This window comes from Chiroxiphia lanceolata, chromosome 6 (genome assembly GCF_009829145.1).
Source record: "Chiroxiphia lanceolata isolate bChiLan1 chromosome 6, bChiLan1.pri, whole genome shotgun sequence".
Classification (NCBI taxonomy): domain Eukaryota; kingdom Metazoa; phylum Chordata; class Aves; order Passeriformes; family Pipridae; genus Chiroxiphia; species Chiroxiphia lanceolata.
This window is the reverse complement of record NC_045642.1, coordinates 39,747,320-39,760,224: the sequence shown is the minus strand read 5'-3', so window position 1 is coordinate 39,760,224 and position 12,905 is coordinate 39,747,320.

Below are 12,905 nucleotides of genomic sequence, written 5' to 3'. Positions count from 1 at the left end.
TGTTGCAAAGGGAGTTTTATGTTAACTACTCTTCTTACAGCAGTCATACCGTTGATGTCCTTGTATCACAGTGACAGGTGTTATGAACAGTACTGACTGGACACAGTCTTTGAAGAATAGTAGGCGTTTTCTGTGACTCCATGTTCTTATCTAGACTAACATTTATTGTAGCAACTGCAGCTAATGCTTCTCTGAAGGTGATTTCCTCAAGAGAGACTGGTTACAAAGACTGCATTAGCAGTTTCAAAGTGGCTTTTTCAGTAGTGAATTGCCTGCTACTTGAAAGATCTCTTGCCATGGAACTCTCCTTCTCCTCTATTGACATGGCAGCAACATAGCAGTTAAGGGTTAAAAGCATAATAAAGATACATTGTAGCATGACAATAGCTAAGGAGATGATGGATGTACTCTGGATTGTAATTTATTAACCCTATATAATTTATCAAATAACTTGCTATGGATAAGCTTGAAAAACGTCATGGTATTCGTCTTGCTTTGTTACTAGTCCTTTGCCATTCTTTGGTTTCAAGTTCTCAATTTCTTGAATGCTTAATGCCAATGTTCCTGTACTATAAAAATTCATTGGAAAGGTATTTTCTGCTCTGAGACAAATGTTAAAAGTACTTGCGTATTTCAGAGGGCTGCCAAGCTGTTGGAAGTTTTCCTTCCTCTGCTAGGTGACCTGTATGCACAAAGGGACAGGGGAACAAGACTCTTCTGGTGTTCAATACTAATGGTCTTACTAGTTTATCCTTGCTTGCTTGCTTTTTGTCTCTTTGGGCTTGACCTCCTGCAGTTAACTTCTACTGTAAGGACTGTTTCTTCAGAAAAAACTGAAATACCCAATCCACCACAGCCTCATAATAAAGTGGATGCAGGATAGACCTCTTACACCATCTGTTTTTAAGATCTACCAATTATGCTGTTCTTCCTCTGCACCTGAAGCACTACAGTGCTTGCTGAGAAGTGGGGCTGCAGTAGCTGAAGTAGTCTGAAAGGTAGCTGCAGATGAAGTAAAAGCAGAGGAAGTGTTTACTATCTTGTTGACATGTCTCAACAGCTTGACCAATACCTTTTTACTGAAGTTGGGCTGATCTACACTCTTGCCTTCAAAAGGATGCATGGAAGTGTTCTTAAGAAGAGAACTTTATATCTTTGTTGCACATCATCTTTTCCTTCTCCGTTTCCATCTAGAGCTATGTAACACTGAGGATAACTTCCCTTATATAATGTTTTCTTCTCAGGCTGCTCCTGGCATCCAGAGGCCTGTCTTCTGAGAAGCACTGCTGTGGCTGCTGCTTGCTACAACATCATCTCTTACTTGGCAAAAGGCCAGGTTTGAATCTGAACTGTATGAAGAAGTGGTTTAGATGTACATAGATAAAGCTGTACAGATGCATTTTTGTACATCACTCATGTGGTCCATTTCACCCTCCTCCAGCATACATAATCCCAGTAATGTTAGAGGCCTAGAATCATTAAGGTCAGAAAAGATTTCCAAGGTCATCGAGTCCAACCATTGACTGTTTCTTGAACACTTCCAGGGATGGTGACTCCACCACCTCCCTGAGCAGCCCATTCCAATGCTTAACTACCCTTTCAGTGAAAAAATTCTTCTATGTTCAACCTGAACCTCCCCTGGAGCAACTTAAACCATTTCCTCTGTTGTGTTGCTAGTTGCCTGGGAGAAGAGGCTTGCTCTTTAGACTTACTCTTTAGACCCTTCACCAGCTCCGTTGCCCTTCTCTGGACACTCCAACACCTCAATGTCTTTCTTGTAGTGAAGGACCCAGAACTGAACACAGTACTCAAGGTATGGCCTCACCAGTGCTGAGTACAGAGGAACAATCACTTCCCTGGTGTGCTGGTTTAAAGGTAAACCGGCAGGAGAAATGAACTCAACCCAAAAGAGATTATTAGTCAGAGCTACAATTTAATAAAAATAATACAATAAATACAATTATACAGACGAACAATTGGTTTTAGCCCACAAAAACCCATATATATAACCTGTCACCTTGGGGCATGAACAGGATGGTGTTCATTGGCCCCCGCGCTGAGCCCCACATGGTCCCCTGAGTCCAAAAGTAAAAGGAGAGGAAAAACCTGTTGGTGCAAGTGATGGTCTCAGACTGGTTGAGGTTCTGGTCCTCCTCTGGATCCCACGAGTGGTACCAGAAGTCCCAAGACCCCAAGATTATATACCCTCAAGTTCAGGCAGGAATGCCCAGTACCTCTCCCCGGGGGCGGAAGTTCCACAATTGTTCATAGTGGGTATGAGGACAGGAACATTCTCCTATCTCTCAGGCCTCTTAACACCCAGCTTATAGCCTGAAGGGTCAGGTGTACTCTGGGCAGCTGCTGCAAATGGTCTGTTGTTAACAGTTCCTGGGAAATGACATGGAGGGTGTAGAATACACAGTTTGGGTTACACCCACACACTGATGAACTGGTCTCAGGTGTTCTAACTAGGACGCCTGGTCCTGCTGGTCATACTATTTTTGATAGTGTGCCATTGATAGGATGCCACTGACCCTGTTGGCCACCTGGGCACACTGCTTGCTCACATTCAGCCACTGTTGACCAAAACCCCCAGGTCCCTTTCTGCTGGGCTGCTTTCCAGCTGCTCTTCTTCAAGACTACCGCTGCCTGAGGCTGTTGTGACCCAAGTGCAGGACTTGACACTTAACCTTATTGAACCTCATACAGTTGGCCTTGGCACATGAATCTAGCCTTTCCAGATACCTCTGCGGCACCCTCCTACCTTCCAGCCCATCAGCACTTCCACTCAACTTAGTGTTGTCTGTGAACTTGCTGAGGGTGCACTTGATCCCCTCATCCAGATCATCAGTGAAGGTATTAAATAGGACTGGCTCCAATACTGAGCCCTGGGGAACCCCAGTAGTGACTGGTCACCAACTGGCTGTAGCACCATTTACCACCACTCAGATGGTTTTTTACCCAGCAAACAATGCACCTGTCCAAGTTTCTCCAGGAAAATGCTGTGGGAGACAGTATCAAAGGCTTTGCTGAAGACCAGGCAGACCATATCCACAGCCTTTGCCTAATCCACTGTGTGGGTCACCTGGTCTTAAAAGGAGATCAGGTTGGTCAAGCAGGACCTGCCTTTCATAAACTTCTACTGGCTGGGCCTGATCCCCTGGTTGTCCTGTACATGTCACATGATGGCACTCAGGACAATCTGGTCCATAACCTTCCCTGGCACCAAGGTCAGGTTGACAGGCTTGTAGTTCTCCAGACCCTCCTTCCAGTCCTTCTTGTAGATTTACGTCACATTGGCCAACCTCCAGTCATCTAGTACCTCCCTGGTTAACTGGGACTGATGATAAATGATGGATTGGCTTGGAGAGCTTCTCCATCAGCTCCTTTAGCACTGTCAGGTAAATCCCATTGGGCCTCACAGACTTGAGTGTGTCCGAGTGGAACAGCACATCAGTAACTACTTCCTCCTGGATACCATGGCATCTGCTCTGCTCCCAGTCCCTGTTTACCAGCTCGGGGGGACCAGTTCAGCTGAGTATAACTGGTCTTTCTGTTGAAGACGAAGGGAAACGCGGTATTAAGTACCTCAGCCTTTTCTTCATCCTTGGTTACAATGGTCCCCTCCCCACCCAATAAAGGATGGAAATTTTCCTTGGCCCTCTTTTTGTTGTTAATGTATTTATAAAAACACTTTCAGTTATCTTTCACAGCAGTGGCTGTTCTAGCCACTCAGATTGAGTTCTAGCTGAGCTTTCGCCTTTCTAATTATTACTCTATATGACCTAACAACGTTCTTGTATTCTTCCGGAGTTGCCTATCCCTTCTTCCAAAGGTTATAAACTCTTTTTTGTCCCTGTATTCCAGCAAAGCTCCCTGTTCATCCGGGCTGATGGTCTTCCCTGCCAATTCACCTGTCAGCACAAAGGGATGGTCTGCCCCTACACCCTTTAGATTTCCTTTTTAAGGTATGTCCAGCCTTCCTGGACCCTTTTGTTTTTAAGGGCTATTTCCCAAAGGACTCTCTGAACCAGTGTCCTGGACAGGCTGAAGTCCCCCCTCCAGAAGTCCAAGGCAGTTTTGTTGACCCCTTTCCGTACTTCACTGAGGATTGAAAAACCTTATCATTTCGTTGTCGCTACCCAGGACAGCTTGCAACCACCACATCTACCACCAGCCCTTCTCTGTTCAGAAACAGTAGGTCTGTTGGGGCACTGCCAACATTTAAGAGGATGTCCCAGCATCACTACCCATCCCCACCTCCTCCACTCAGTAGTGGAAATCCTGTTGACATCAGTCAATGCACAAATGCCATTTGTTTCTGAAGTCACACAGGAGTAAGAAAGGCAATTCTCTTAGGACATTGTGAACCCCTAACCTGGCAATAAATAAAACCCACCCCGATTTGGGTTACACAATATTAGTTCTGTATAGAAGGTTTCCCCATCAAGGAACTCTTGCACTGAACACAACTGAAACCCATTGCAGGATCATATATCACAAGGTTCAGAGGAAATTTTGTGAACCTTTCCCACACATTTCCAATTTATACATATTAAAAGTCAAGTCAATTAGAAATTGCACTGCTTAATTACCCAGCACAGGTTTACCATTGTTCTAGTGTACAGTTATTCCACGCTAGCAACAACAGCAAGCTTACTGTGCTGTAAACTAGCTGGGAAAGAGAGATTGACCATGTTATGTCCTGCTCTACAGAGATTGCAAAGCATTCAAGGCTGCCAAAGCACTTACCTGAGCTGCCTCTCTTCTGCTCTTTAAGGTGCATGCTTTAAAGGAAGTGCTAAAATCCCTGTAGCTAACCAAGAACTGAAAGGCTAGCTTTGTTTCCACTGCAAGAACTCAAGGCAGACTTTAATCCCAGCTTCAATATGTAAAATTCACAGATAAAATGAGACATTCCATCTCCTTATTTATGCTTACCTGAAAGCTGATCTAGTGATCTTTCCAGGTTTTGTCAGAGTCCAATAGCCTGTGTTTCACACTTCACCTCAGTTATTAAGGGCTTCCAGTTACAAGATAAAAAGGATAATAGTACAGCACTATAAATTTGGCATTAATTATTTGAGGAAAATATCTAAGAGCATCACTTTTAAGCCAAGAACATTTGTCTCCCTCTAGGAACACTTCACATTGCTGTTTAGCACCCTGTGTGAGAGATGTAATAAAACATTGAAGCTTGTGTTACTGTGCAGTTCTGCAGTGTGTGCATGATTGGTTTTGTTGCTTCAGGCTCCTCTGAATAGGGAGCGATTCATCTCTAGGAGGCTAATTTCTTACAGTTGAGTGCAGGATTTTAATAAATAAACCCAAAAGTGAAGTGCCCTTTTGAACAGCCCTCACATCAGCAGGTAATATCAGTAATTTAGGAAACTCAAACCATTCGGCATTCCATCCAATGTATTGTGATCTGTACTGGATTATTTATTTATTTTTAATACATTATAAGTTATCTCTTTTGTTGTAATTAAGACCTTACAACACCACTGAGAAATTTTAACCCCAGAATGCTGAAGATGAATTATTTGAAGGACAAGTAGTTAAAATACTGAATAAAAATACATTTTTGATTGACCAGTTTACAAATCATTTGGACCAGTGAGAACAAAGAATGTGTTTTCTACAGTAACAGATGCTGAGCCATCCTCTCCTGAATGAAAACCTGGAGAAAGAGCTTTGAAGAGGTAAAAAAAAAAGTCTACAGAAAGATTCCCTTACAGATAACTTTTTCCCTTCCCCCATAAAAGCAACTGTTTCCCCTAACTCTTCCAGTTGAAGACTTACTGAGTACTCCAGGCTTCTGTAGCAGTAGAGATCTCTCTTCATTCATGCTATAGCATGAAGCCATATAAACCTCTCACAATTCCTTGCTACCTCAAAGTATGGCAAAAAGTGTATGAAACTATCCCCAGCCCTGTGAGTTGCTAAGGATCCAGGCAACCTGTCCAAAAGTGTTGGGCTACACGTTGCCTTTGCTGCCAGAATTGCCCTACCCCAGATAAGGTGCTCCTATGGCTAGGAATAGGATTTGATGACCTGTCAGATAATCTATCCCACCCAAGAGCAGTGAGACCCAACTCAAGTCGTCTCTAGGAGACAAGTTTTCTTGACATTGCTTCCTAGGATATATGAATTTGACTTCTTCTGACTTCAAGTCCTATCTGATGGGGGCAAAGTGGGACTATGTACTGTAGAAAGTCTAATGATTGAGAAATAAGAAAAAAGAAAGCACAACTACAAAACAACTACCTCTGTAGATCTTGTAGTGAAACTGCCTTGTCATGGGCAAAACACTTAAAATTAACAATGAAAAGAATAGGCATTGTTTGAAGCTATTATTTGGAAATCATCTAAATTTTTAAAGGTTAATTACTGTAATTTACCCATCTTGATTATTAAAAAGAGTTCTACATGAACAATAAACATAAGAGTTCAATCTATTTTATTTCCACAGTTGATTCATCCACATCTGATTAGCTTTTTTATGACCATCTAATTGATTTATAGAATTCTGTCCAGTACAGATGGGCTACTGTTCATGACTACTTTCATACCATTTATATTATTGTTGCTCTGATTTTTATTCAAGGCCAAACAGAGGGGAATATAAGAGCGTGATGTTCACCTAAACATAACAATGACATTAAATTTCTATTTGGCTCTGAGACAAGAATAGATTTGTCTCAGACAATCTACTATGAATACAAATAAGTTGTTTATACATAAATATAATAACATTTCTTACTTAATTATGATCCAGTTTACAGGTTCTACAATATGGTCTGTTATGCAGTTTTGTAGCAACAGCCAGGATAAATCAATTGTCACAAACTCATTTGGCTCAAAACTCGAATTATGCACCTACTAACACTTGTGAGAGAATAAAAGCTATGCCTCTGTAGCCTGTTCTATGATAATTCTAGTAAGTCTATAATATGTAGTCTATTATGCACATGTACATGCATATGCTACATTATTTTATACTCAGTTTATACAGAATTTTGCATTTGGTGGAAACCATCACTCCCCTTTGAGTTGTCAAGACCAATGGAGTCTGGCTAGATGCTTCCCAGAAGACACATAGCACAAGTAAGTCTTTACCAAGCACTGGTCTGCAAACCTAGCTTTTGCTCTCTTTGATTTCTGAGTTTTCTGGATATATGAGGAGTAGTTTGAAGAACCTGCATTGTAGTTGTCTTTATACAGAAGAATTGTTGTCAACACCAGACCCTGAATCATCCAAATCATTCAAAGAATGAAATGCCATCAATTACCTAGTACTCCAATCTCTGCTTTATGTAGCTGGAGCTTCATGAATCTAACCTGTATGTATATTAGCAAGAAAGCAAGATGTCAGCAGTTATTACAGTAATGAGAGGTACAATTTCATGCCAGCAATTCTGTACACATCATACTATAGATGTTTGCTTAAGTGTGCCAACTGTTTTGCTTGACCACCTTGCAGGGGATTAATTTTGTGATCAGGCACAGCAGCCACCGCTAATAAATCTGAAGAAAACTAACAAGGAGTTTCACTAACCAGACACTTCTCAGGCCAAGAAGGTGTGTAGTATCAAACAAGCTCAAATCCTGAACAATAGCCTTTGCACAAAACTCATGAAAGAAAGAAAATACATGGATTGTTGCCTTCATGTACACATTAATTTTTCAGAATTTGTTGCCACCAAGTATAGCATCATAAAATGGGATAGGAGGGCAGAAAGAGCCTTCTGTTTAATACAGACTAAACTACCATTGTGGGAAAGCAGCCTGTTCGGATTACACAGCTAAGCAGATTGTGCTGCTTGTAACTTCAGCTGCAGGGCGCAACATCACACTTGCTGAATTATTGTAATGGGTTTGTTACCCTCCCTGGGAGGGAAAAGGAACTACATAGATCACCTGATTCATATTGTGCCAATAAGGTATTCCATACCATGTTACATCAGCTAAGATATAAAAGAGACGAGAAGGAAGCAAGGGCTTTCTCTTCCGGGTAGCTGCGCAGAATAGTTGGGCCGTTTCTTCAGAGGAGAAGAGCGTTCTCGTGGGGAAGGAGTCTTTATTGTTAGTTCTTCTCTGTGTGTATAGTTTTTACAATTTTTTTTCCTCTCTATGTAAATATTAAACTGCCTTTCTTAGCAGGTTTGGTTTTGCAGTTTTTCTTTTCCTTTTCCCTCTTTCCTCCTCCCCTCTCCTCAGAGGGGAGGCTGGGTGCAGGCCCAGTGGATACCTGGTATTCAGCCAAGGTAAACAATAAAAATTATCTACCACAGTTTAACATGAGACAGTACAGGAATTCTCCAGTGCAGTAGAAAACCTTCACTGACATTGCAATGGCTTATGATAAAAACATTTCTTACGTTGTGGGGATGAGAAACATTGTCCTCTCACACTCACAGTTCTTCATTAATACATGTCCCAAACAGCAAAGGAGGAAGAACACTGCAAAATGGAAAGCATTTAAAAATCAGTATGTTAAAAGTTGGTAATGCTAATTGCAACATGGAGAAACAGTTTTGATATACCCTCCAGCACAGGTTGAGGGAAGCATCAATTCTGAACTTGCACTTACAGAAAGTGCTTCATCTCTGCTTTGCTTTTACTATACCACGTATCAAGTAACAAACTGTTCTGGCCTGTGAATTCCAGTTTAATACAGAACATCTGTATATGGACTTGTATTTTAGCTGTGCCAAAGTGCTTCACTGAGTGCCTCTAACAAGTCCAACAAGCAGCAAAAAGGAAAAATAGATATAGCAAAGGTGAAAAGCTATTTCAAATGCAATTTGAAACAAGACAGAGGGTCAACAGGAGACAAAGTAAGGTTGTTCCAGGTGTTGGAGCTGCAGAAAAGACACTTACCCAGCACAGATAGCTGTACAGGTAGAGAAGAGACCAGGATGACACAAGATGTGCCAAAGGAGAATACCAGAGATTGACCTTGCAGGATGCTACACAGAAGGGTTGTTAGCACAGAGGAGATGAAAACAAAGAAGCAGCAGTCTGACAGGAGAGGAAGGAACAAATTTTGGTTACATGACTCTGACAGGCTGCTGCTGCTGCAGGTTACACAGACACCAAGAAGTCTAAGGGTTATCAGGTCATTAAATGCATAGAGAAGAACTGTTTCTGCGCAGAAGAAAACCAGACTATTAGTCCCTCAGAATGTCTCAGAAAAAGGTGTTTCTGACTCCTAGCAACACAGAGCTCCATGATTCTCCCTGCAATGACTACAGGCTTCAGGAACCAATTTTCTCTCAAGTAATATCAATGTTGCAGCTTATAATGAGGGTTCAGGGCTCTTGTAAGATTAACTGAGAAAGAAATCAGCTTCAGAATCTAGTTTTTTATGGAGATTGTTATATATAGTCATTTTTGTAACTCCACAGATTTTATTACTTACAAAATATTTGTTATATCTTTTCACTTTGTCAGTCATTCAAAGACTTCTGTGTGGTAACAGCGAATGTTGCCTGTTTGTGTCCTTCTGAAGGAAAAAAATTTACTATAGCAAGATCTAGAAAAAGAGGTTTAGCAGGTACTAATCATCAAGAACATGGCATACCTTCATGGCAAGAAAGAAACCCTGCCTTCCTTCTCACCCTATCCTAGAATGTTCCCTGTGACTCCAGCTGTTTTGTATTTATTTTATTCACTCCCATTCTTGACAATTTAGTTGTGCAAGCACTGCTCCCTTTCTCACCTGCTCTCCCTTGCTCAGATAACTGCCTTCGTCCTCCCTTTTTCTGCCATGGTTTTGGTGATCTTCTCATTATTGGAACATAAGAAAAAGCCCACTGGCATAAGGGAAGTCCTTGGACTTTGGCAGTGGGTCTATATAGGGATGACATGCTAGTCTCTGTTTCAAAGCAACACACTCTGGCTTCATGTGGGGTTCTACAGCTGAACAAAAGTCAGCAAAGGTCTGAAATACAAGCAGGTAGAAACACTGAAAAGCAAAGAATTCAATTAGACTAAATACAAACTTCTGTGTTCAGGGAGAAAAGATGGTTGCAATTCTCTGTTGAGATTTAGCAGTGCTTTCCACATCCACAAGTTACTGGTGAAGCTTTGTGCAAACCATTTGAATTTTCCATGCTTTATCCATCAGTTCCCTGTAAGTAAATGGGCATCATAAAGACTGTCTTTCAAGGTTGCTGTCATGATAGATCAAGAAATATTAGGGATTTGTCTGGGTCCTGCACTTAAAATGATGTTTTCACATAATATATCTGGGACAAGAATAAGCAGACTTTTTAATACAATCTTTTTTTAGTAATCCTACAGAATAGATACCTGAATTATACTGTAATCTGCTGCTGCAAGACTTTAGGTAAGCTGGTGCTGCAGCTGAATCCAAACGAACACAGTTTTACAGCTGCTGGAACTGAAGAAGTGCAGGCAGAGCTATGCTGCAGGCAGTTTCACCATGAAATGTTGTCATGAGCTCCTTGAACCATCAGTGCACTCTGCTTTCCATTGCAGGTCACTACCTGTCACAGGCTTCTTGTCCTGCTTGGCTCCGCTCCTGGGCTAATCCTACCACTTGGCATCACTGTTTGCTCACTGCCCTTCATCCAGGTGAGTCCAAAAGCGGGAGCCAGACTTCAAATGGGAAATCCTCTCAAGCAGCATAGCAAAACTTTTGTTGTGATTTGAACCATTCTGTGTGGCTGCTTAAGAATTTATAGTTATTCTGTTCCCTTTTTTCCCCTCAGGAAAATCAGTAAAAAAATTAAAAAAACCTCATTCCTGGAGGAAGACATAATTTCTGAAAGCATTTTTTTAAAGGAAAATGAACTACTATGCCAGCATCTCATCTTAATACTTTGATGTCTCAAAGAAAGAAATAAAAACAAAACCCAGAAACGTATGCTGTTTCTATCTGTACTTGTTTCACTGAAATAGTGTTTTCAAACTGAAAGTGATGAAGGAGTGTGGGAAATATTGAAAAGTAATGAATCAATTTCAATCAATTTTAATTCCAGTATAAGAGGAAGTAATACCACTTGTTGAAAACAAAGCAATCATTTCTGACAGCTAAATTTGCAAGAGACTTATTGCTGTTTGGAGGGAGGTAAAGCTGGATACTTCCCTGCTTCTGCCTCCCCATTACTTGACTTTCAGTGCTGTTTGATATGTTCTAGTGAAGTTTCTCTGTATCCTGTGACTCTTATTTTTCTTCCCTTAAATCAGCACTCCCACACAAACAGAATTATTTTTTTCCCAGTTTTAACTTGGAACTTGGACTTTAGTATGGAAAAATGTATGTATCTGTTTTATAAAAATACTTTTCTTAATGAAAGACATCTTGATTTAAAATAGTTGTTAGGAAAATTTGGAATGATAGTATTGCTAGAATAAAATTAAAAATAAAGATAAGAGTGGAAAGAGCATCGAGTCTCTCTTTTGTGTCATTTTACTGTATTTTTTTACAAGCTAACCATTCTGGTCTGTGTGTACTTTGTAGTTGAAATAAGCCAAAATCCTCTTACAGTGCTTATTCATCATTTAGCACCCAATAATAATTTTGACTGGTTGTTGCCTGAACATTTTACTAACTGGTTTCCCTTGAAGTCCAAGAGGTTTATGGATTTTACACGGCTTTATTAAAAAGTTGAAAAATTTTGCTACTATAAAGAAAGGCAGGAGCCTCCTCCTTTGGAAGAACACCATGAGGACTCACAGCCCTCCAGGAAGATTTGCAAGGAAAACACCCTAGTGGATGTTTTCCCTGGGAGACTCGCAGTGAAGAGGTTTGCCCAAGTATTTTCAGGTTGTCAACAGGAGGTCTTGGCTTTCACCCTTTCATTCATTTATAAACTGGTTTCTCCACATACAGTGGGCTCAGGTAAACCATGAAACAAACATCAGGATGACAAACAGCACTGAACATTGGCTTCATTCATTAACCTATTTAACACTGAGTTTTTCCATTGCTGACTTCAGGCTTTTGAACTGAAGAGCAAAAATTCACTGCTCAGCATAGCTGCTACCTTACTAACATAGGCAAGACTGTGTCTTTACCTACAGGTTTTTTCTTCTAGACTGTACTGTTGCCTTTGGCAGCAGTAGGGCTTGAGAAACACGTTTCCTTGTACCTGTGCTGGAATTGTTATCAGCAGTGATCCAATACAATTTTAAACTTTTATAAACAATTCTTCATGTAGATGCTTTAAAATTAAAATGCATTATTCTTTTATTTATATCTCCATCATAGCTTTTCATAGGACAGTTTGAAGCAAGTCACATTTTCCACCAAAAATCTAATGCAGGAAGTAAGATATTAACAGGGTCTAATTTCAATCTAATAGGTTAACAAGGGTCTAGTATCAAACCTTCATCCCACACACTAGAGCTATTACAAACACAGGTCTCATCCACATCCCAGCAGGGGTCAGAAACCCTGGACTTGGATAAGCATTGGAAACTCTCCAAGGTAATAGCAGTGGGAGGTCCTGGAATTTTTGAACTTGTCAGGAGATGTCAAAAAATTTAAAAAACAGACAAAAACCAAAACCAAAACTAAAAATAAACAAACCACTGTGTGTACTCCATTTAAAATACACAGTAGCAGAAGAGGATTAGACTTGGCAATTTAAAAATTAGAAGATAAATTCATTTACTATTCTTGAACAATTAGACACCATTATAGATAGCTCTGCTACAAGATGTGTTTTACACGCTTATTCATACACATGAAGGAAAAAGCTTTATCTGTGCTTCTACACCCATTATTTGTGAGAGTAATTCCTTGCAGCACGGTGAAGGCAGCTGTAAGGGCTGCTTGCATCATTAAAGAACCACAGGACCGGGCCTATCTTTTGTTATGGATGTTGAGACTGAGATCACTGTAATAAGAAACCTTCACAACTTTTAAAATA